This window comes from Thalassophryne amazonica, chromosome 1, assembly GCF_902500255.1.
Source record: "Thalassophryne amazonica chromosome 1, fThaAma1.1, whole genome shotgun sequence".
In the NCBI taxonomy this organism is placed as follows: domain Eukaryota; kingdom Metazoa; phylum Chordata; class Actinopteri; order Batrachoidiformes; family Batrachoididae; genus Thalassophryne; species Thalassophryne amazonica.
This window is the reverse complement of record NC_047103.1, coordinates 111541029-111563369: the sequence shown is the minus strand read 5'-3', so window position 1 is coordinate 111563369 and position 22341 is coordinate 111541029. Positions and strand designations below refer to the sequence as shown.

Below are 22341 nucleotides of genomic sequence, written 5' to 3'. Positions count from 1 at the left end.
ATTGATGCTCCCAAATTACGCTGAGGGTGATGCCCGGCATAGCCCGCAGAAAGGCTATTTTTTTCTGACACGCTGCGTGGAGCTCTCCAAATGAGGTGTTTGTGAGAGGGTTTATTTCGTGCTGTGTAAAACACCTTGCACACCCGCGGTAAAAACATCCGAGAAACTCCCACACTTTTATCCGGCCGTCAATCTGAGCATACCCATCAACATAATAACCTCCTATTTTTTTTTCGCCCCTGTTTAGAGCATGATCGATGATAATGTTTTGCGTCTCAGCAACCCATTCTAACCATTGCACGGCCACGTCCGAATATTTTTTATGCCTCGTTCTATAATTGTCGGCGGAGGGGATCGCCAGCGTTTTTGGAGCAAGAAAGTTAGTTTGGAAGACTTTCATACACGCCGAGGCGATTGTAACGCAGGTAAAAGGATCCACGAGTGTTTCACCGATGAATTCAGACATAAATTTGGAGCAGGCTGCAGCCAGGATTTTTGTATCGTTATCACAATACATAACGGCCTCGGCTTTAAAATCGAAAATTGCGTTTTTTTTTCCGCACGTACCACGCGTTAAATTCCTCTCTTTCTCCCTCTGACATATTTGCGACCCCGTAAGCCGCTGAGTCCGGGTACGGACCGACATAGTTCAGATTTTTTTCTGAACTGAACAGGTGCGGAAAGTAACCTTTGCGGATGATTTCGTCTTTCAGCCGGATCCCCAGGGCTTTAGGCATCTGAGATAAGCGCATTGTAAGGAAAGATAACAAATCTATATATTTCTGTTTAAAGGCGGCGTCTGTCATGAGTAATAGTTTACTCCCGGTCATAATCACAGCGGGGGTTACGCCCTGCTGGACTAAATACTTTAGAAGCAAATAGCCGTCAAAACCTTTTGAGTTGTGAGCGATGAACACGTATTCTTTGAATTTTCTCGTTCTAAAATGTTTAAAGAAGCGGGCTACGCAGTCTGTCCCCCATGCGCTCCAAAAATCACCCGTCTTTGTTACAGCGCTGACGTAAAACGGTACGTGTTCCCCGTTATTATCGACATACGTTTCAAAATCATAAAAAACATATTTCTCTGAATGCGTCTCTTCAGCTTTGACCGGCGTCATATAGCAGAGGTGACCCTAACTCGGCTCCTGGAGAGCCTCGCCGCATATATGACACCTCTTCTGCTTACACACGTGCGGAGCGCTGTTTTTAGAAAACGCTATGTAATACTCACGTTTACATCGAGGGCATTTTTTTCTGTTATCACACACATTAACGAACTTACCGGCGGAAGGACGATACTTCGGCTGTTTATGCAGGCTGTAACAGGTGGGAGAGCGACACTCCTTGTTTCCAGCAATGTTTTCACAAACACAGTCTTTCCCGAACCACTCGGTCCAACGATGAGACAGGAGAATGGGAGCTGAAGTCTGGGGTCAATCTCCACCGTATTTCCAGAGTGAGACATGTTTCAAAATCCGAACGGTTCGGTTTCCCCGTCCTTTAAAAGACGCCGCTTGTCATACACCACCCTGAAGGATTTTTGAAATGACACGTTTGTCAAACTGAAACTGCTTTTATGACGTTTAATTCCCTGCTGCGGCGTTATGATAGATGCAGCGAGGGCGGGGTCTTTTATATAACCCTCGACCAGATCTTTGACGCTGTCAAAGTTTATTTTCTGACAGCTTTCGTGGGTTTGAGTGATCCCCTTCACACGCATGACCGTTTTACCTCGTGCGGTTTTATATGCGTAACTTTTAGGTCCCGCCGCTGCAAACTCTGTGATGACGTCGCCGTTCAACTCGTCGGTGAGCTGCCCCAGATAATTACCGGTAGGCAGCGGGGTTTCACCCCGCCTACAAACGTAAATCAGGCTATCGGTATCATAATACAGAATCCTGTCAGGATTTGCCACAGCCTCCATAAAACCGTACAAGGTCAAACGCGCGTACGCCGTTGTAAACGCCGCGATGAAAATATTGACGGTTTTACCCGGTCGGCTGACGTGCCGCGGGCCGTACCTCCATTGAACCATAGCCGCCTGACTGCTGAGGAATGTTAGATATGTGACCTCGTACTCTTCAGAAAACAGATACCTGAACAGATCGTCAGCATTTTTAACGAGCGCGGTCTGCGTCAGATTCGCCCTCTGGGCGAATTTCCCCCAGAAGGAGTTGAGGCAGATCTTAGCCATCTGTCGTTTTGCCGGATTGTGACTGATTTTTTCTGGGTCTAAACGAATCTTCTGATTCAGCCAGTAGTCCGTGATGTATTTTTCTCTGCTCTCGGAGTCTTTATCAAATTCGGGAGGGAAACCAGAGGCTTCCTGCTTGTGTTTTAAGAAGGTGTTTATGTACCCCTCAAAGATTTTATCACTTTTTTCCTCAAAATGCCAGACTTCAAAAATCTTAGCTACAGCATAGCCTGTATCCAGAGCTTTGTGGAATTCCGGGGTCGTCCAAGTCCCAGACAGAGCTCTCTGCTGCTGACTGTGTGTGCACGCTGCAGCTTGATTATTTTCATCAGCGCAGGTGCGACACAGAGTAAACACCAGTTTACCGTGAGGAGTTCTGTGTGGGAGGACGGGAAATTTTAGCCCCTGGGGCGGGTACACGATGGCTTTGATGAGCCCGAAATAAGTCCTGGGGTCTCGGAAATTTCTCTCGATAATTTCCGGATGCCCCGTGGGATATGTGAAATTTACGTTAACGTAAGGATACAGCGAGGTCACGTCGATGTAATAGACCGTCTCATCTTGCTCAGCCGTGTACCTCAGACGGGCCGCGCAAGTCCGACCGCCATATAAAGCGTCGCGAGGTTCGAGGGGGGCCGGTAACCCCCTGCGGGCGAGGAAACACCGAACGCTCTCATCCCTCAGCCTCATTTCAAGCCATTGATGCTCCCAAATTACGCTGAGGGTGATGCCCGGCATAGCCCGCAGAAAGGCTATTTTTTTCTGACACGCTGCGTGGAGCTCTCCAAATGAGGTGTTTGTGAGAGGGTTTATTTCGTGCTGTGTAAAACACCTTGCACACCCGCGGTAAAAACATCCGAGAAACTCCCACACTTTTATCCGGCCGTCAATCTGAGCATACCCATCAACATAATAACCTCCTATTTTTTTTTCGCCCCTGTTTAGAGCATGATCGATGATAATGTTTTGCGTCTCAGCAACCCATTCTAACCATTGCACGGCCACGTCCGAATATTTTTTATGCCTCGTTCTATAATTGTCGGCGGAGGGGATCGCCAGCGTTTTTGGAGCAAGAAAGTTAGTTTGGAAGACTTTCATACACGCCGAGGCGATTGTAACGCAGGTAAAAGGATCCACGAGTGTTTCACCGATGAATTCAGACATAAATTTGGAGCAGGCTGCAGCCAGGATTTTTGTATCGTTATCACAATACATAACGGCCTCGGCTTTAAAATCGAAAATTGCGTTTTTTTTCCGCACGTACCACGCGTTAAATTCCTCTCTTTCTCCCTCTGACATATTTGCGACCCCGTAAGCCGCTGAGTCCGGGTACGGACCGACATAGTTCAGATTTTTTTCTGAACTGAACAGGTGCGGAAAGTAACCTTTGCGGATGATTTCGTCTTTCAGCCGGATCCCCAGGGCTTTAGGCATCTGAGATAAGCGCATTGTAAGGAAAGATAACAAATCTATATATTTCTGTTTAAAGGCGGCGTCTGTCATGAGTAATAGTTTACTCCCGGTCATAATCACAGCGGGGGTTACGCCCTGCTGGACTAAATACTTTAGAAGCAAATAGCCGTCAAAACCTTTTGAGTTGTGAGCGATGAACACGTATTCTTTGAATTTTCTCGTTCTAAAATGTTTAAAGAAGCGGGCTACGCAGTCTGTCCCCCATGCGCTCCAAAAATCACCCGTCTTTGTTACAGCGCTGACGTAAAACGGTACGTGTTCCCCGTTATTATCGACATACGTTTCAAAATCATAAAAAACATATTTCTCTGAATGCGTCTCTTCAGCTTTGACCGGCGTCATATAGCAGAGGTGACCCTAGCTCGGCTCCTGGAGAGCCTCGCCGCATATATGACACCTCTTCTGCTTACACACGTGCGGAGCGCTGTTTTTAGAAAACGCTATGTAATACTCACGTTTACATCGAGGGCATTTTTTTCTGTTATCACACACATTAACGAACTTACCGGCGGAAGGACGATACTTCGGCTGTTTATGCAGGCTGTAACAGGTGGGAGAGCGACACTCCTTGTTACATTCGCTGCAGAATACAGGGTTATTTTTCTCATAACACTGCGTGGATTCACAAATTTTACAATATGACGGACAATTATGGGAGGCGTGGTTATTGTACCCCTCAAAGCAAAACTTACATACATATTTCACTCCCAAAAATCTCTTTAAATCGATGATTCCGTAAAAATGATTATTAAACAGAAAAACGAAAAGAGTTTTCTGCTGCGCCGGTATTCCTGTCTGGAATTTTGTCAGCTTTCTCTCCCCTTCGGCTCTGAAAAACACCACAATTTTACAACCCAGAGCGTTTTCAAATTTTCCCACCTGCTCTAAAGATACCGGCGTAGCTTCTGTTAATCCGACGCTATTTTGTAACGCCAGCCCGCGCTGCTCCGCCTCGTGCGTAGTCAGATGAGGATTCAATAACTGAACGAGGTTTATCGCGAAACATAAACTGTTGTCAGGATTATACACGATATTAAGGCATTTGGATTTTTTCCTCAGAACCTCGTGATGGAGGAGGTCATCTATTCTGCGCTTCCCCGCGCCGTTCTGGTTGCGGATGACTTGAACCACTAATTCCAGAGACTCGTCGGCTAAAACGTTGGAATTCGATTGTATCAATCGTTCTAACAGATTTTGGAAGCCCGTCACATCGCCAGCGTCGTTATATGAGCTGATCAACGCGGCCTCGTTGTAGACTGAGTCCCCACGAATCTCCATTTGGATAAAGTCCCCGGCCCTGGCGTGTGTTAAAGCCTTTTCGACCGAGTTATGAAGAGCCCCTACGACGTTACGGTAAAATTCCGCGTAGTCGGGAATTTCGTCGGCGCGCTGGAAATTGAGAGGCAGCCTGATTTCGATATTGTTAAAAGCAGGTCTCCTGATGACGTTAGCAGCCCCACCGCCCGTCATGGGAGAGTGTCGGCTGGGTCCCGGTCGTGCATCATCCCCGTCTTCCATCAAAACAGAGATCGCCGCGTTTATCGGGGTTAAACGAGCTCTGTTTAAAATCTCTTCTCCGCGCGCATTGCGCGGGGAGGGACTTCTTAAAGGTGAAAAAGCGCGAGCGTCGTTAGGCGTTTGATTTAATTCATCCACCGCGGATTGGACGTGAGGATTAACTTCACACGCGAGGAGGTTTACGGCGTTATTTAACGGAGTCAGGCGTACCTGGTTCAACGCCGCGGGACCAGACTCGTCTGGAGGTGAGGTGTGCGGGGGGTCAGGGGGCTCTTCAGTATCAGACTGGACCGTCGAATTTATAGCGTTAATTGCAGAAATGATGTAGGGGTTAATTTCTTCCGATTCTCGTTCAGCCGCTAAATTGTTAAGAGCCTCATTTAACGGTGTTAAACGAACACGGCTTAAAAGTCTCTCTCCGGACTCGATGTTATTTCGAGGCGGCGAATTTAACGCCTCGGGTAATGGACCATCTGCTCCAGGAGCGCTCCCTGCTGAGTCGATTATTGAAGCGTTTAAATCCAATACACGTCCGAAGTTATTTTCCCGATGTGAATTCTCTCCTTCCATCTTTTAAAATCTGTAGCAGGAAGAATCTACCTCAAGAAATTCAGTTAATATACCTCTTCAAATGAATTCTCCCGTTCCATCGGAATGAGAGAAAAAATAAAAAAATAAAAACAGACTACACATTTTCAAGAAAGTTGCGTGATGAGGTTAATCCCAGCTCAGAATATCTTCGAGCCTTGCGTGTCGGTGGAAAATAGACGGTCTCCCTCCACCGCGTGCTGAAAAAAGAGAAAATCGTTAGTTATTAACTATTTAAAATAAATAAATAAATACATAAACTCCGACTCCTTACCGTGTACATCCGCGGATCGTTTTACGGGTCTCTCCCGCTGACCCGCTTCTCCATGGGCTGTGACAGAAAAAATCGGGTTATTCCAGAGTTTTTAACCGTGATTTAATCTCGATCGCTGTACTTACATCTGCGTGGTGAAGTCGGGGCTTCCAGCCTTCGAACTTCTTCAGGGGGCTCTGACTTGATTTCTAGAATTAACATAAATAAATGAATACAAAGCATCACCCTCGCAAGCGGATATTCTGTACTATTTCAAATATATTACCGAGGACGGGTCCGAACGCGCTCTGGACCGTCTGCGTGGTTTTGTCTAAAAAAAAAAAAAAAAGACAGTTTCAGACGGCGTGCATCATTTAAAAACACTCATTTCTATCAAAACAGATTACTTAAATCACTTACCCTGAAAGCTGATGCGGTTTTCGCACTCTGCTCGAAGACAAGAAAACTTAATTAAACAACATGGTTTTCCAGGATTTTTTCCGCAAATTTATTCTATTTTATACCCATAGCTGGGGGTCCAGGCATCTTCACTCTTCACCGGTTGTAGTGGAAATGCTCGCTGACTCGTTCCCAGGGACGTAAGTGATAAGGAGCATTGTTGATTGTTCGGGCTCGGGGCAGCATCTCCGCTCAGCGGGTGTCCCGCGCACCATGATCGATCGGCTAATATCTTAAAAGAAAACATCATCTGGCGTGAGTGATAAGGAGCATTGTTTATTGTTCTTCGGGTTCATCACCTCGGGGCAGCATCTCCGCTCAGCGGGTGTCCCGCCACACACACACACACACACACACACGCACGCACACACACACACACACACGCACTCACACAGACACAGCGTCTGCAACAGGTTTTACAGCCATGGGGTCATGTTTCCGCGAGCGGCTCTATGCGTGGGTATTTGACCGTCTTGCTGCAAAGACTTACAGCCGAGAGACGGCTATTTGTACCCCCTTCTTTAATTTACGAATTAAAAAACAGAAAAGGAAACGTAATAATTTAAGAATTAAAAATATTAAAGGGGCATTAAATAATAGACACTGATTTATGTTTAATTATTTCAGAATTAGTTAATTCTTTAATACATTAAAAGATCTTTAATTCATGAAATAAAATGACATTAAAATATTAGACCCTGGGTGGGAGGGGAGGTAAGGCTTGGAGGCGGTGCTTGGCCGGGGTTAGGGGAGGAGCTTGGGGGGTGGGGCTAGGGGAGGAGCCAGGGGCGGAACTAGGGGAGGAGCCGGGGGCGCGGCTTAGGGGCGGGACATACTGACGTCATCGACTCTGATTGGATGTGACGTCATAAGGGGCGGGGGCTAGGAGGTGGGACTAGGGGCGGGGCTTAGGGGCGGGGCATAATGACGTCATCGATTATGATTGGTTGTGACGTCATAAGGGGCGGGGCTTGGAGGCGGGACTAGGGGAGGGGTTTAGGGGCGGGGCATAGTGACGTCATCGATTCTGATTGGCAGCTGTCACTTTTTTGACGAAAGGTGGGTCAGTTTTCTCTCTCAGGGGGTCGTTTTGACCGTTGGGGTTTTACATAATTATTGTATGGCCTTGCCTTACAATATAAGGCGCCTTGGGGCAACTGTTTGTTGTGATTTGGCGCTATATAAAAAAAATTGATTGATTGATTGATTGATCACTCCGATGGTGTCCTGGCTTTCAAATTTTTGGCACGTGCCAATAATTCAGAATTTGTTTCGATACGGACGAATTTTAATCACGTTCAGACTTATATTTTGGGAATCCTTTATATTCACACTAATGGACAAAATTACTTTGGTCCCCATCAAATTTCTAACAATTGTCTCAATTTCAATATGCTTCCTGGCACTCCAGCTTTAAATAAATAAATATGAATGATCAAAGAATCTTTATTTCAAACATATTTAAAAAGTAAATAATATATGTGAGAAAATATTAGCAAATTAACATAATAAAAATAATACTAAAAGGAACACAAATATTATGTATTATTATCACTTTACCGAGGCGTTGCTAGGCCGGTAATGGCTAACCCACCCGCTGTGCATAAACAGATGACGTCATAGCTCGCGCAGCCCAAGAACTGTCCACAGAGGAAGAAAAAAATGTCCGCAGAGGAAAAGATAAAAAGGCGAGAAGTGTGTTTTGGTCCCAATATGGATATTGCGGATGATTTTGTCATGGATAGTACGACAATGAACAGCAGCTAAAGCAGCCAGCTTGATGAAGACGCACTGCTGAATTTGGAGAGCAGCGCGCGCGCCAGCCGACACAACAAAGGTTAAAGTGAGCCAACTTTTTATGTACGCGTTACGTGTTGTGTATCTCAGTAAAAAGTGATAATAATACAGTAACATGCTTTTGGAGGGCGGTATGCATTTTCTGAGTCCCTCCGTCCATGCCGTCACCCAAAATGACAGATATTCGCCTGAGTTAGACGAAGGCGAATATCTGTCATTTTGGGTGACTGGGCATGAACGTCGGGCCTTTGAAAATGCATACCGCCCTCCAAAAGCATGTTCTTGTATTATTACATTCCAAAAGGAGTCGGAAGATGTCACTTATGTATTCATACCCCCTTTCACCTATTCGTCATAATTCCTTTACATTTCAAAACCCAACCAGTATGAATAAGCCTTTTCATTTATTTTTGATGTCTTTTTAATAGAATGCAGTGGGCCCCAAACCTGGGGTCTAAAGTTGCACCCTAGACTCTATAGTTATCCTAACCAGAGCTGGCATTGTATCCGAGGGCTCTCTTCAAGATGGCGATCGTTCTCTTGATTGTAGACAACTGCACCTCATGTGCACTTGGATGACCTGGGATTGCCTCAAGGTATTTCTTCAGGTTCTTCTTCATCAGGCCTGTTACTCCCAACACAACTAGGATAATATTGATGTCTTTCAATGACCATGTTGTTCGTAGTTCATTTTTCAGGTCTTGGTATTTCGTGATCTTTCCCCGTTCCGCTTGACTCAGGCCATAGTCATTGGGGACTGTCACATCGATGATTTTGGCTGTTTTCTCTTGCTTGTTCCAGATGACAATATCAGGTTTGATTGCACCTCCTTCGATATGTCTTCCTGTTGGGATCTCTTTGTCGTAGAAGACAGTTACTTTTCCATTGGATGAGACTGGTGCTGGCTCGTGCTCCCAGACGTGTTCATTGACTTCCTACTCCAGTTCCTTGCATACTTTCCAGTGGAGATATTGACAGATCTTGTTGTGTCTGGATGTATAATGTCCGTCTGCCATGAGGATCTGGCATGCTTAAGTTAGATGGTTTATACTCTCAACAGCTGTATGACAGAATTGGCATTTATCATTTTCTGAGATCCCTGCCATTTTTTTGAAGCCATTTGTTAGAAGTCCCTGATCTTGTGCTCCAGTCAGAATTCTTTCTCCATCAAAACCAAGTCCTCCATTTTTTGGCCACTGCATTGATCCAACTTGTCAATGTATTCCTTTTTGAGTTCTTCTTGGAATCATCCGGCTATTTTGTGCTGTTTCCATCTTTCCACTTGATGTTTTCCTTCTCTTTTGCTGTATTGTTCTCTGGTCTGTCTTGCAAGTTTTGTTGCAAGCGTGAGACTGTTTCTTTCTCTCTCTTGTAGATGTTCTCCGCCAAAGTTTTTTGCCAGTTTAGTGATTGAGGTCTGTTCGGATAAGGTCTTCTCGTGGTGTTGTGCGACCCTTTCAGTGTCTGGGAATTTGCATGCGCAACCAGGTTGGTTCAAAGGTCGAGAGGTCTAAAAACGTAAACAGACAGGTCAGTGACAGCGTCAGTCAGACAACGGTCTAAATCCATAATAAACATAATTGTACAGATGGTTATAAGAAGGAGTGAACATACAACTATTTTACCAAGCCATTACAATATGAATATTAAAAACAATTACCTTTGAGATCTTCCAAACGCTTTCTCCACCCCATGAAGCGCACAAGGAAAGCTGCTGGCGAAAATTCCTCTGTGCTTCTGGAGTGATTAGAGATTGTTTTGTCAGCCAATCCCTGAGAGCAAATTATTAATCCGCTACGAAATAATTATTTTATATAACTCAGCGCGTTGTGCAGTAGTGCGCGGGTTAAATGTGCGACAGTGCCATCGAGTCACGCCGTCTCTTATCATCCAGCCAGCCGGACTCCAGTTTGTATATCGGGTCGTGGAGTGATTTGCCGTTGTCATCTTTTAAAAGGGCAGCGTAGTCAAGTGAATGCAATATGCTTCTGTATATGTGCCTATAAGCCTAATAAACAACACAGAACATGCAGGGACACGGACCAGGCCGTTACTTCATGATTATTTATGAGAGACACCATTCAACTGCCATTCACCAACCAGATCCATCATTAATTTTATTTTTTTCTTCACAAATAATTTATTTCTCACACTTGGAAATTTGTAGAGGTCCACAAAGCGAAACACTGATCAGCTGATTCTGTGTTTACGAATAGACGCTGCCTGGGTCGGCAGTGTGTGGAGTCAGGCAAAACCTGAATTTTCAGTTCATGTGCAGCTCAAGCTTCAGTTTTTCTTCCTTGGACACCAATACCACATTTTCACAAAACATCTTTCTTATCAACTAATCAAAGTCTCTGTCGTTCTCGCTGCCCACACAGTCAGTTATGATGCCTCCAGACTGCACTTTACATCTCCTGCTCTTTGACCTCGTGCGTCAGACCTGGAAGAGAGTGAGAGTGTGAAAATGCTTATTACCATGCCTACAGTTGTGCTCAAAAGTTTACATACGCTGGCAGGATTTGTTTTTGGCATTTTTCAGAGAATATGAATGAAAATGACCGTGGTCAAAAGTTTACATCCCCCTGTTCTTAATACTGTGTGCTGTAACATCAGTGACAGCTTGGAGTCTTTTGTGGTGGTTGTGGACGAGGCTCTCTGATGGTAAAGATGCCACTGAATATGTCTTGGACTTTATTTACATCGATTATGAAGAAATACAAACAGTATGACACTCTATGATACATCTGCACGGAGTAGACAGTTCTCAAAAACTGAGTGACTGTGCAAGAAGAAGTGAGGCTTACGTGACTGTGATTGGAGAAATTGTGCACAGTGCAAATTTTGTATGTTGTATCACCAGTTATATAGCTTCATGAAGTGGTACAGAGGAGGATTTTCTTAAAAAGAAGACCTGAAAGTTTAGCTATAAATTGCCAGAAGGTACATCTGAGATGCAAGCCTGGATTTGATCTGTTTTGGTGAAAAAAAATCCTTCTCTGCTCTACTCCACTATGAAGCTAAGAGTAGTGATGCAAAATGCAAAAATCTGGAAAAAAAAAAACCCTCAGTGCCCCCTGACTTCAGGCACTGATGAGCTATTAGCCCAAACCACCTTTTAAAATTAAGGTTGGGACCGAACCGATCCAGTAATGTTATTGGAATTGGCTTCTGATACCAACAAAATTCAAGTATCGGAAAATACTGATACAACCTGTGGTGTTTACCGATACTAGAGAGGAGTCACATCTGTGAACCCTCTCAGCTGCTGCTGCTTGCTCTCTGCTCTGTTTGCTGCTGAGCATGAGGAGGCGAGGGCGGAGGGGGAGTGCCAAGATGGCGCCGTTGTGTCTGGCTGCTCGTCTGATGCTCTCCAGTCTGTTTGTAATTTTATGCTGTTTTTGAATCAGAGGCACTGCGTGTGTATGATCGCCAAATGCTGCTGGATCTCCAGCCCAACTGGGGGCTGGAGATCCGGTTCGTGGTTATCGGCGGGTGGACAGAACTTTCCGCCCCCATTTTTATCGGAGGTGCCGCTTTTCTGTGCCGTGCTCCTGCACTGCCTTTCGGCCGAAAGCGCAGTCGTTGCCGGGAGAGATGAAGTGGCTGACTGGTGAAGCTGAAGCTCTGTTTGGCATCTGGACGAGCTGTGCACAGAATTCTGGCGGGATTTGTCCTGCCCTGGTGCCTTGTGGATCCGGTTAAAGCCTGCGTGGTGCCGCTGGTCGGCTCTGAGGACTGTCGGCCCAGCCGTCCACATCTTCGCCGGATTGATGTGCGCCAGTGGCGCTCTCGGAATCTGGGCTTGCTTCGCCGGGTTCCAAACAGTCAGACTGTCATCCCCACTGAGGTCCTTACCCTGGGTCTCCTGAACATCAGATCACTGCCCTCGAAACCATTGTTGATTAATGATTTATCATTGTTTAGATATGATTGGCTTATGTGAAACCTGGCTCAAACCCACAACTCTCCGTCCTTTGAATGAGGCCGGTCCACCAGTGTACACATTTGGTCACGTGTCTCATGGTGTGAAGCAAGGCAGAGGTGTTGCTTTTATTTACAAATCTTGGTTTTCTTTATTAGGTGTTGGGGGTCACAAATATAATTCCTTTGAGCATCTGACTCTCCGTTATGCCCGTGATGCTAAGTACTGTCAGGGTCATAAAACTGGAGCTCAGCTATGTTATTTTGTCACTGTTTATAGGCCCCCTGGCCCATATTCTGATTTCTTAGATGAATTTGGTGTGTTCATCTCTAGTTTGTCAACTAGTACAGATTTTGATTATTGGTGACTTTAACATTCATATAAATAAGCCCTCTGATCCCCTTAGCAAATCGTATATGCAAATTGTGGATGCTTTAGGATTCTAGCAATGCATTCAGGACCCAACACACATTAGTGGAAATACCCTGGATCTGGTTCTTGCACGTGGGTTTGCTGTCACAAATATCGACATCTTGCCTCTCGCATCTATAGTCTCAGACCACTCACTTATCAGGTTTACATTTCCGCTGCCACGTTTAGTGGTACAACAACCTTGTCTGCTACTGCGGCGTTATATTAAACCCTCAACTATGACTGAACTTGAGGCTAGACTACCTGATATTTTAGCTTCGAGTCTGGAGAATGCTATATCAGTAGACAGCCTTGCGGATAGTCTAAATTTAGCGCTTAAAACTACACTTGATAAGATTGCGCTTCCTGTTTTGGGGCCACGCCCTCCCAAGGCACAGTCACCTTGGTTCAGTGGTTACTTGCGTGACCTCAGGCAGAAGGCCAGAGGTTTGGAACGGAAATGGTGTTGTTCCAAATTAGAGGTGTTCCGCCTTGTGTGGTGGGATGCTATTTTAGATTATAGGCATGCACTACTGGCCACAAAGCGGGCCTATTACTCTGATTTGATCAGTAAAAACAAACATAACTCAAAGTTCTTGTTTGACACGGTAGCATTTCTTATTCATGGGCAGCCACCTGTTAGTTGTTCTCCATTTTTAGCGCAGGATTTCTTGGATTATTTCAAGAAGAAAATAGAAGATATTAGGCTGAGCATATCTCAGCAGGCCTCTGCCCAACCATTAAAACCTGCTATGGAGGTGGGCGCTACCATTGAGGTGTTATCTAGCTTTACAGAATTTAATAGTATTTCATTAGGTGTGCTGATGAAACTCGTGGTGTCTACAAAAAGCACAACCTGTTTATTTGATCCCATACCAACAAAACTGTTTAAGAACCTGTAGTCCACTCTTGGGCCGACTGTGCTGGAAATTATCAGTCTCTCATTACCTCTGGATCTGTTCCGAAATGTTTTAAATCTGCAGTGATTAAACCATTACCAGGGTTGGGTAGGATTACTTTGAAATGTAATCCAAAAGTAATCAGATTACAAGTAATCCAAATGTATGTACATACATACATGTAATCCACATGTATTCTTTCAAAGTAATCCTACCCAACCTTGACCATTACTTAAGAAATCTAATCTTGACCCTAGTGTATTGAAAAATTACAGGCCAATATCAAATCTATCATTTTGTTCCAGAATTTTAGAAAAGGTGGTTTCACGGCAGCTCATAGACCACCTCACTGAGAATGATGTTTATGAGCCGCTACAGTCTGCTTTTAGGAAATATCACTCCACAGAGACAGCGCTCACTAAAGTAGTGAATGATTTTCTGCAAGCAATGGACTCAGACACCACTACAGTTTTGGTGTTGTTAGATCTCAGTACTGCGTTTGATACCATGGCTCATCATATTTTGCTCGATAGGTTGGACAGTCTTTTTGGGACTACTGGAAGTGCCCTTGCATGGTTGACGTCATATCTGTCCAGTCGTTCTCAATGTGTTTTGTATAATGGCACTACCTCTGACCTTGGTGACATAAAATTTAGGGTTCCACAGGGATCCGTTTTAGGCCCCTTGCTTTTCTCCCTGTATGTGGTTTTGTTATTGACTTACAAGGTTGTTCATGGACTGGCGCCACCTTATCTGGCTGATCTGGTGGAACTTTACGTGCCGGCCCGGGCTTTGCGGTTGCAGGATGTGGGACTTCTCTGTTTTCCCAGGGTGAAGAAGAAGTCAGCAGGTCAAAGAGCCTTTTCGCATCGTGCACCCACCCTGTGGAACAGTCTTCCTGTGACCGTGAGGCAGTCAGAGTCCATGGCCATTTTTAAGTCAAGACTGAAAACCTGTTTTTATTCTCTTTATGAATAGTTGTTATTTTTAGCTGTTTTATTCTCTTACTTCTGTTTTTAATCATGTATTTGAAATTTATTTATTCATTTTTAATTATTTATTTAAATTTTATGTTGAATTGTTTCATGTAAGGCGCCTTGAGACGGCTTTTGCTGTGATTTGGCGCATTATAAGCTAATTAAATTGAATTAAAATTGAATTGAATTGAGGTTTCTGAACTGAAGCCAAGCTGTTTGAGAGAGCTCTGTTCTGCAGTCGAAGAGCTGTGTTTTAGCCAAATTTCCCCCTGGCTGTGGGGTTCAAATTGTCTGTGCCGCAGAGCATGGATTTTCTGAAAAATGAACGGAATTGTTGCTGAAAATGTATGCTGAAAAGTCAGCTGCATTAGCCTCCCGAGGCAGTGAAACGCTATAAAACGCCAGTTCAGAGCACAGCTGAGGAGCACAGCTGAACAGTTTGTATCCACTGAATGGGAAAAAACTCCATCAAAATCCTTCAGTATTAATCCAGAATTCCTTGTGCAAGCGTATCTGATGATAGATTTAGAAATTTACAGTTTTATTTTACACTTGAAAGACTTTGTGCTTCCAAAAAGTTCCAAGTTTGCTCTCAGTAGGAGAGACAGAGAGAGAGAGAAACAGAAACAGAGGGAGAGAGAGAACAAGAGGGACAGAGGGAGAAGGAGAGCGAGTGAGCGAGACAGAGGGAGAGAGAGGACTGAATTTCTAATTTTAACACTGTAACACTTGCTTTGACAATGTATACATATGTTTCCTATCTCAATAAAGCTCAATTGAAATTGAAAATTGAAGAGAGAAAGATGGAGTGAAAGAGAGACAGACAGAAAGACAGAGCACTGTCTTTTCTCTTTTATGTCTATAAAAATAAGTTTATGAAAGTCTTTTAAAAAGTACTTAATTCTTTCACCAAAACATCAAATCTATGCTTATGCTTTCATCTTAGATGTACCTTCTGGCAAATTGTAGCTGAACTTTCAGGTCTTTTTAAGAAAATCCTCCTCTAAACACTTTATCATGAAGCTTTATAACTGGGAATGTTGTGTGGGCCGCCTGAAGAGGAGGTACTGCTGGCCCACCACCAGAGGGCGCCCTGCCTGAAGTGCGGGCTTCAGGCACGAGAGGGCGCTGCCGCCACGGACACAGCCGGGGGTGACAGCTGTCACTCATTATCTCTTGACAGCTGTCACCCATCTACTCTACATCATCTCACTCCATAAAGACCGGACATCATCTCCACCTCATTGCCAAGATATCATCTACCTGTGAAGGTAATATCCTCAGCCAGAAACTAACTGTGTCCTAGTCTGAGTTCATTTTGCAGCTGCTTTCCTGTGGAGTGCCTTATCAGTGAGGTTGGCGTAATCCGCGACGGCTTCGCTTCACACCCCAACCAGATAAGTGTTTGACTGGAGCTGCACGAGTGTGTATTAGAGGTGGAGGTGACTTTCCACCTTCTGACTGTTTTTGTTACTGGGTGTGCACACACCCACGTCTCACTGTTTGTGCTCCTCGCCAGCAGTACCAGATCCGACAGTCGGGGGCGGTGATCACCTGGGAATTCGGGACTTGGCAGCTCCAGTATTCACCGGGTTCTGTGGCGGTGGAAATCGTGTGGTTCCGGCTCTTCTCAGGACAGACGTCTTCTATCCTCGAGCCTGTCCACACGTCACTTTTGTGGATTGACTGCTTTCAGATTCTGAGATTGTCTGTATAGTAGTTGTGCACATTCACAACATTAAATTGTTACCTTTTGGCTCATCTATTGACCGTTCATTTGCGCCCCCTGTTGTGGGTCCGTGTCACTACACTTTCCCCAACAGGATATCTCGGCCAACGTCATGGATCCCGAGGGGCGTCAACCATCTGTTGGACAGCCAATGGAAGAGCAGGGTGCACAGGCGTCGGCTGGAGGCGTGATTGGTGGGTTGCAGCACATCCTCACCGCCTTTACCGCTCAGATGGACCTGATGACCGAGCAACACATCATCCTTAATCGCAGGATGGAGGCTCTCACCGCACAGGTGGAAGCGCGCGCTCAGGGCGCTGCTGCAGCTCCTCCTCCTGCCGACCCGGTGCCGAATACAGACATTCCACTGGTCATTCAACGACCCCCCCCACCATCCCCTGAAGCATACATAAGCCCCCCAGAGCCGTACGGAGGTTGTGTGGAGACGTGCGCGGACTTTCTTATGCAGTGTTCGCTTGTCTTTGCACAGCGTCCCGTGATGTACGCGTCTGATGCCAGCAAGGTGGCTTACGTGATTAATTTGCTTTGAGGTGAGGCACGCGCTTGGGCTACAGCGCTTTGGGAACAAAGTTCACGGCTCCTTGCCTCTTATACTGGGTTTGTGAGGGAGCTCAGAACTGTTTTTGATCACCCTAACAGAGGCGAAACCGCGTCTACCGTGCTGCTGTCATTGAGACAGGGGCACCGGAGCGCAGCCGAATATGCAGTCGACTTCCGCATCACGGCTGCGAGATCCGGCTGGAATATGACTGCGCTCCGCGCCGCCTTCATAAACGGACTGTCGTCGGTCCTGAAGGAGCACCTGGTGGCTAAGGAGGAACCGCGGGATTTGGCTGAGCTTATCGATTTGGTTATACGATTGGACAATCGGTTAGAAGAACACCGACTGGAGCGAGGCGAAGGGCGCGGTCAGGCACAAGCCGTCCCTCTTCCTCCCGGGTCCGAAAGGGAGCCATCTTCCCCACGCTCCACAGCCACAGCGCTCCGTGTGGCTACAGCTCCCCCTGCTGACGATGCTAGGGACACAAGCAGGGCCACATTCAGACAAAGGAGGCTGGTCCGCGGGGAGTGCTTTCACTGCGGCTTGAGTGAGCATCAGCAGAGAGACTGCCTCAAACGGTCAAAATACAAACGGCCGCCCTTAGAGACTGGGCTGAGGGGGGGGGTCAAAACATTCACGTAGGTCATACTCATCTTTCAACACGACTCCCAGTTACAATCCTGAGCGGGGATTTAACCCTTCAAGCCCCAGCACTGGTGGACACGGGGTCAGAAGGGAATCTGCTGGATAGCAGATGGGCAAGGGAGGTAGGTCTCCCTCTAGTGGCGCTTTCTTCCCCAGTGAAGGTGCGAGCACTAGATGGCACTCTTCTCCCTTTTATCACACACAAGACACTACCTGTAACACTGGTAGTGTCTGGGAATCACCGGGAGGAGATTGAGTTTTTTGTAACTCCTTGTACCTCCCGCGTGATTTTGGGCTTCCCATGGATGATTAAACACAATCCCCGGATTGATTGGCCGTCTGGGGTTGTGGCTCAGTGGAGCGAAACCTGCCACCGGAATTGTTTAGGATCCTCGGTTCCTCCCGATGTAAACGCTAATGAGGAGGTTAAAGTCCCTCCCAATCTGACGGTGGTGCCAGTTGAGTACCACGATCTTGCTGACGTCTTCAGCAAGGATCTGGCGCTCACCCTTCCCCCGCACCGTCTGTACGATTGTGCCATTGATTTGGTCCCGGGCGTTGAGTTCCCGTCCAGCCGACTGTACAACCTCTCACGTCCCGAGCGCGAATCAATGGAGACCTACATCCGGGACTCATTAGCTGCCGGGTTGATCCGGAATTCCACCTCCCCAATGGGTGCAGGTTTCTTTTTTGTGGGCAAGAAAGATGGCGGACTCCGTCCATGCATTGATTACAGGGGGCTGAACGACATAACGGTTCGTAATCAATACCCTTTACCCCTGTTGGATTCAGTGTTCACACCCCTGCATGGAGCCCAAATTTTCACCAAACTGGACCTTAGGAATGCGTACCACCTGGTTCGGATCCGGAAGGGAGACGAATGGAAGACGGCATTCAACACCCCATTAGGTCATTTTGAGTACCTGGTCATGCCGTTCGGCCTCACTAACGCCCCTGTGACGTTCCAAGCATTGGTAAACTACGTCTTGTGGGACTTCCTGCACCGATTCGTCTTCGTATATCTGGATGACATACTCATCTTTTCCCCGGACCCTGAGACTCATGTCCAGCATGTACGTCAGGTCCTGCAGCGGTTGTTGGAGAACCGGCTGTTTATGAAGGGTGAGAAGTGTGAGTTTCACCGCACCTCTTTGTCCTTCCTGGGGTTCATCATCTCCTCCAACTCCGTCGCTCCTGATCCGGCCAAGGTTGCGGCCGTGAGAGATTGGCCCCAACCAACAAGCCGTAGGAAGCTGCAACAGTTCCTCGGCTTTGCAAATTTCTACAGGAGGTTCATTAAGGGCTACAGTGAGGTAGTTAGCCCCCTGACAGCCCTGACCTCTCCAAAAGTCCCCTTCACCTGGTCGGATCGGTGCGAAGCCGCGTTCAAGGAGTTGAAACGCCGGTTCTCATCTGCACCAGTTCTGGTGCAGCCCGACCCTAGCCGCCAGTTTGTGGTTGAAGTGGACGCCTCTGACTCAGGGATAGGAGCCGTGCTATCCCAGAGCGGAGAGACCGATAAGGTTCTTCACCCGTGTGCCTACTTTTCTCGCAGGTTGACCCCAGCTGAACGGAACTATGACGTCGGCAATCGAGAACTCCTTGCGGTGAAAGAGGCTCTTGAGGAGTGGAGACACCTGTTGGAGGGAGCGTCTGTGCCGTTCACGGTTTTCACTGACCATCGGAACCTGGAGTATATCAGGACCGCCAAGCGGCTGAACCCCAGGCAAGCCCGCTGGTCACTGTTCTTCGGACGTTTTGACTTCTGAATCACCTACCGCCCCAGGACCAAGAACCAGAGATCGGATGCCTTGTCCCAGGTGCATGAAGATGAGGTCAAGACTGAGCTGTCGGATCCACCGGAGCCTATCATTCCGGAGTCCACTGTCGTGGCCACCCTCACCTGGGATGTGGAGAAGACCGTCCGGGAGGCCCTGGCATGGAGCCCGGACCCCGGAACTGGGCCGAAGAACAAACTCTACGTCCCACCAGAGGCCAGGGCTGCTGTCTTGGATTTCTGTCACGGTTCTAAGCTCTCCTGTCATCCAGGGGTGCGAAGGACCGTGGCAGTGGTCCGGCAGCGCTTCTGGTGGGTGTCCCTGGAGGCCGACGTCCGGGAATATATTCAGGCCTGCACCACCTGTGCCAGGGGCAAGGCAGAACACCAGAAGGCACAGGGACTTCTTCAGCCACTTCCTGTGCCTCATCGCCCCTGGTCCCACATCGGTCTGGATTTTGTCACGGGCCTCCCGCCGTCCCAGGGCAACACCACCATCCTCACGATAGTGGACCGATTCTCCAAGGCGGCCCACTTCGTGGCCCTCCCGAAGCTCCCCACGGCCCAGGAGACTGCAGACCTTCTGGTCCACCATGTCGTCCGTCTGCATGGGATACCCACCGACATCGTCTCTGATCATGGTCCCCAGTTTTCCTCACACGTCTGGAGGAGCTTCTGCCGGGAACTGGGGGCCACCATGAGCCTCTCGTCTGGGTATCACCCGCAGACCAATGGACAGGCGGAACGGGCCAATCAGGAATTGGAGCAAGCCCTGCGCTGTGTGACGTCCGCACACCCGACGGCCTGGAGTGAACATCTGGCCTGGATCGAGTATGGCATAACAGCCAGGTGTCCTCTGCCACCGGCCTTTCCCCATTTGAGGTGTGTTTGGGGTATCAGCCCCCATTGTTTCCCGTGGTGGAGGGAGAGGTCGGTGTGCCCTCGGTCCAGGCCCACCTGCTGAGGTGCCGTCGGGTGTGGCGCTCTGCCCGTTCTGCCTTGTTGAAGGCCCGGACGAGGGCGAAGACCCATGCAGACCCCCGGCAGTCCCCGGCCCCTGCTTACCGGCCCGGGCAGGAGGTGTGGCTATCCACAAAGGACATCCCCCTCCAGGTGGACTCCCCGAAGCTCAAGGACAGGTACATCGGACCTTACAAAATCCTCAAAATCCTCAGTCCTGCAGTGAAGCTGGGAGTCGGAGCTTCACTGCGGATCCACCCGGTTTTTCATGTGTCACGAATCAAACCTCACCACACCTCACCCCTCTGTGCTCCCAGACCGGTGCCGCCTCCTGCCCGGATCATCGACGGGGAGCCGGCTCGGACGGTGCGCCGGCTCCTCGACATCCGTCGGATGGGCCGGGGGTTCCAGTATTTGGTGGACTGGGAGGGGTATGGACCCGAGGAACGCTCCTGGGTGAAGAGGAGCTTCATCCTGGATCCGGCCCTCCTGGCCGATTTCTACCGCCGCCACCCGGACAAGCCTGGTCGGGCGCCAGGAGGCGCCAGTTGAGGGGGGGGTCCTGTTGTGTGGGCCGCCTGAAGAGGAGGTACTGCTGGCCCACCACCAGAGGGCGCCCTGCCTGAAGTGCGGGCTTCAGGCACGAGAGGGCGCTGCCGCCACGGACACAGCCGGGGGTGACAGCTGTCACTCATTATCTCTTGACAGCTGTCACCCATCTACTCTATATCATCTCACTCCATAAAGACCGGACATCATCTCCACCTTGTTGCCGAGATATCATCTACCTGTGAAGGTAATATCCTCAGCCAGAAACTAACTGTGTCCTAGTCTGAGTTCATTTTGCAGCTGCTTTCCTGTGGAGTGCCTTATCAGTGAGGTTGGCGTAATCCGCGACGGCTTCGCTTCACACCCCAACCAGATAAGTGTTTGACTGGAGCTGCACGAGTGTGTATTAGAGGTGGAGGTGACTTTCCACCTTCTGACTGTTTTTGTTACTGGGTGTGCACACACCCACGTCTCACTGTTTGTGCTCCTCGCCAGCAGTACCAGATCTGACAGTCGGGGACGGTGATCACCTGGGAATTCGGGACTTGGCGGCTCCAGTATTCACCGGGTTCTGTGGCGGTGGAAATCGTGTGGTTCCGGCTCTTCTCAGGACAGACGTCTTCTATCCTTGAGCCTGCCCACACGTCACTTTTGTGGATTGACTGCTATCAGATTCTGAGATTGTCTATATATTCGTTGTGCACATTCACAACATTAAATTGTTACCTTTTGGCTCATCTATTGACCGTTCATTTGCGCCCCCTGTTGTGGGTCCGTGTCACTACACTTTCCCCAGCAGGGAATACAAAATATCATCATATAAAACCAACAATAATGACAATAATAATAATATTAAAGCAAAGAGCTCTGGTATCGGAATAGTATCGGTATCGGCAGATATCCAAATTCAGGTATCGGATTGGAAGTGAAAAAATGTGGATCGTGGATCCCTATTTAACATATGAATAGCTGCTTTCTGGTTTGTAACAAAGTCCTGCCCACAGCACTACTTGCTAGACATCACAAGTTCAGCCTGCCAGTGCTGAACGGTGCTGTCCCATAGACTGACATAGAAGAAGGTAGTAGTGTACAGATTGGAGCCTTTTTGGCTGTATTTATTTATTTGTTCATTTATTCAGCTTCATAATGTTATTTGTAGTTCCTTGCACTTTTTTGTGAAGGTTATGTTGAAAGGTTCTGTAAATTAAACATATGCTGCAAAACATCTGAAGAAAGATTTGTGTTAAGAGTGTGTTATACTAAATTTTGACACCTTTTTGACACATTTTACTGCAGGCAAATGTCAGCCTGAAATATTGGTATCAGCCTTCAAATCTGGTCAATAATTGCTATCGGTAGTGACCCCTGAAAATCCGTGTCTGCCTACCCCTAGTGAAGATATGCTCTGGAGAGAAGAATGAACGTCAGTAGGAGCAAGACTGAGTATGTGGGTGTGAATGAGAGGAAGCCCAGTGGAATAGTGAAGTTACAAGAAGTAGAAGTTGTGAAAGTAGATACATTTAAATACTTGGGGTCATCTGTTTGAAGTAATGGAGAGTGTGTTAGAGAGGTGAAGAACAGAGTGCAGGCAGGGTGGAGTGGGTGGAGAAAGGTGGCAGGAGTGA

General features: G+C 47.5%; 1 long non-coding RNA gene across 1 annotated transcript; it reads right to left on the bottom strand.

The window, feature by feature from the left end:
* Positions 1–5588: 5588 nt before the first annotated feature.
* Positions 5589–22071, bottom strand: LOC117520151. The gene is made up of 3 exons (XR_004563550.1): positions 21941–22071; positions 20687–20690; positions 5589–5599 (listed from the first exon to the last, which is right to left on the bottom strand). It is a non-coding gene; the product is annotated as an uncharacterized LOC117520151 (long non-coding RNA).
* Positions 22072–22341: the final 270 nt, after the last annotated feature.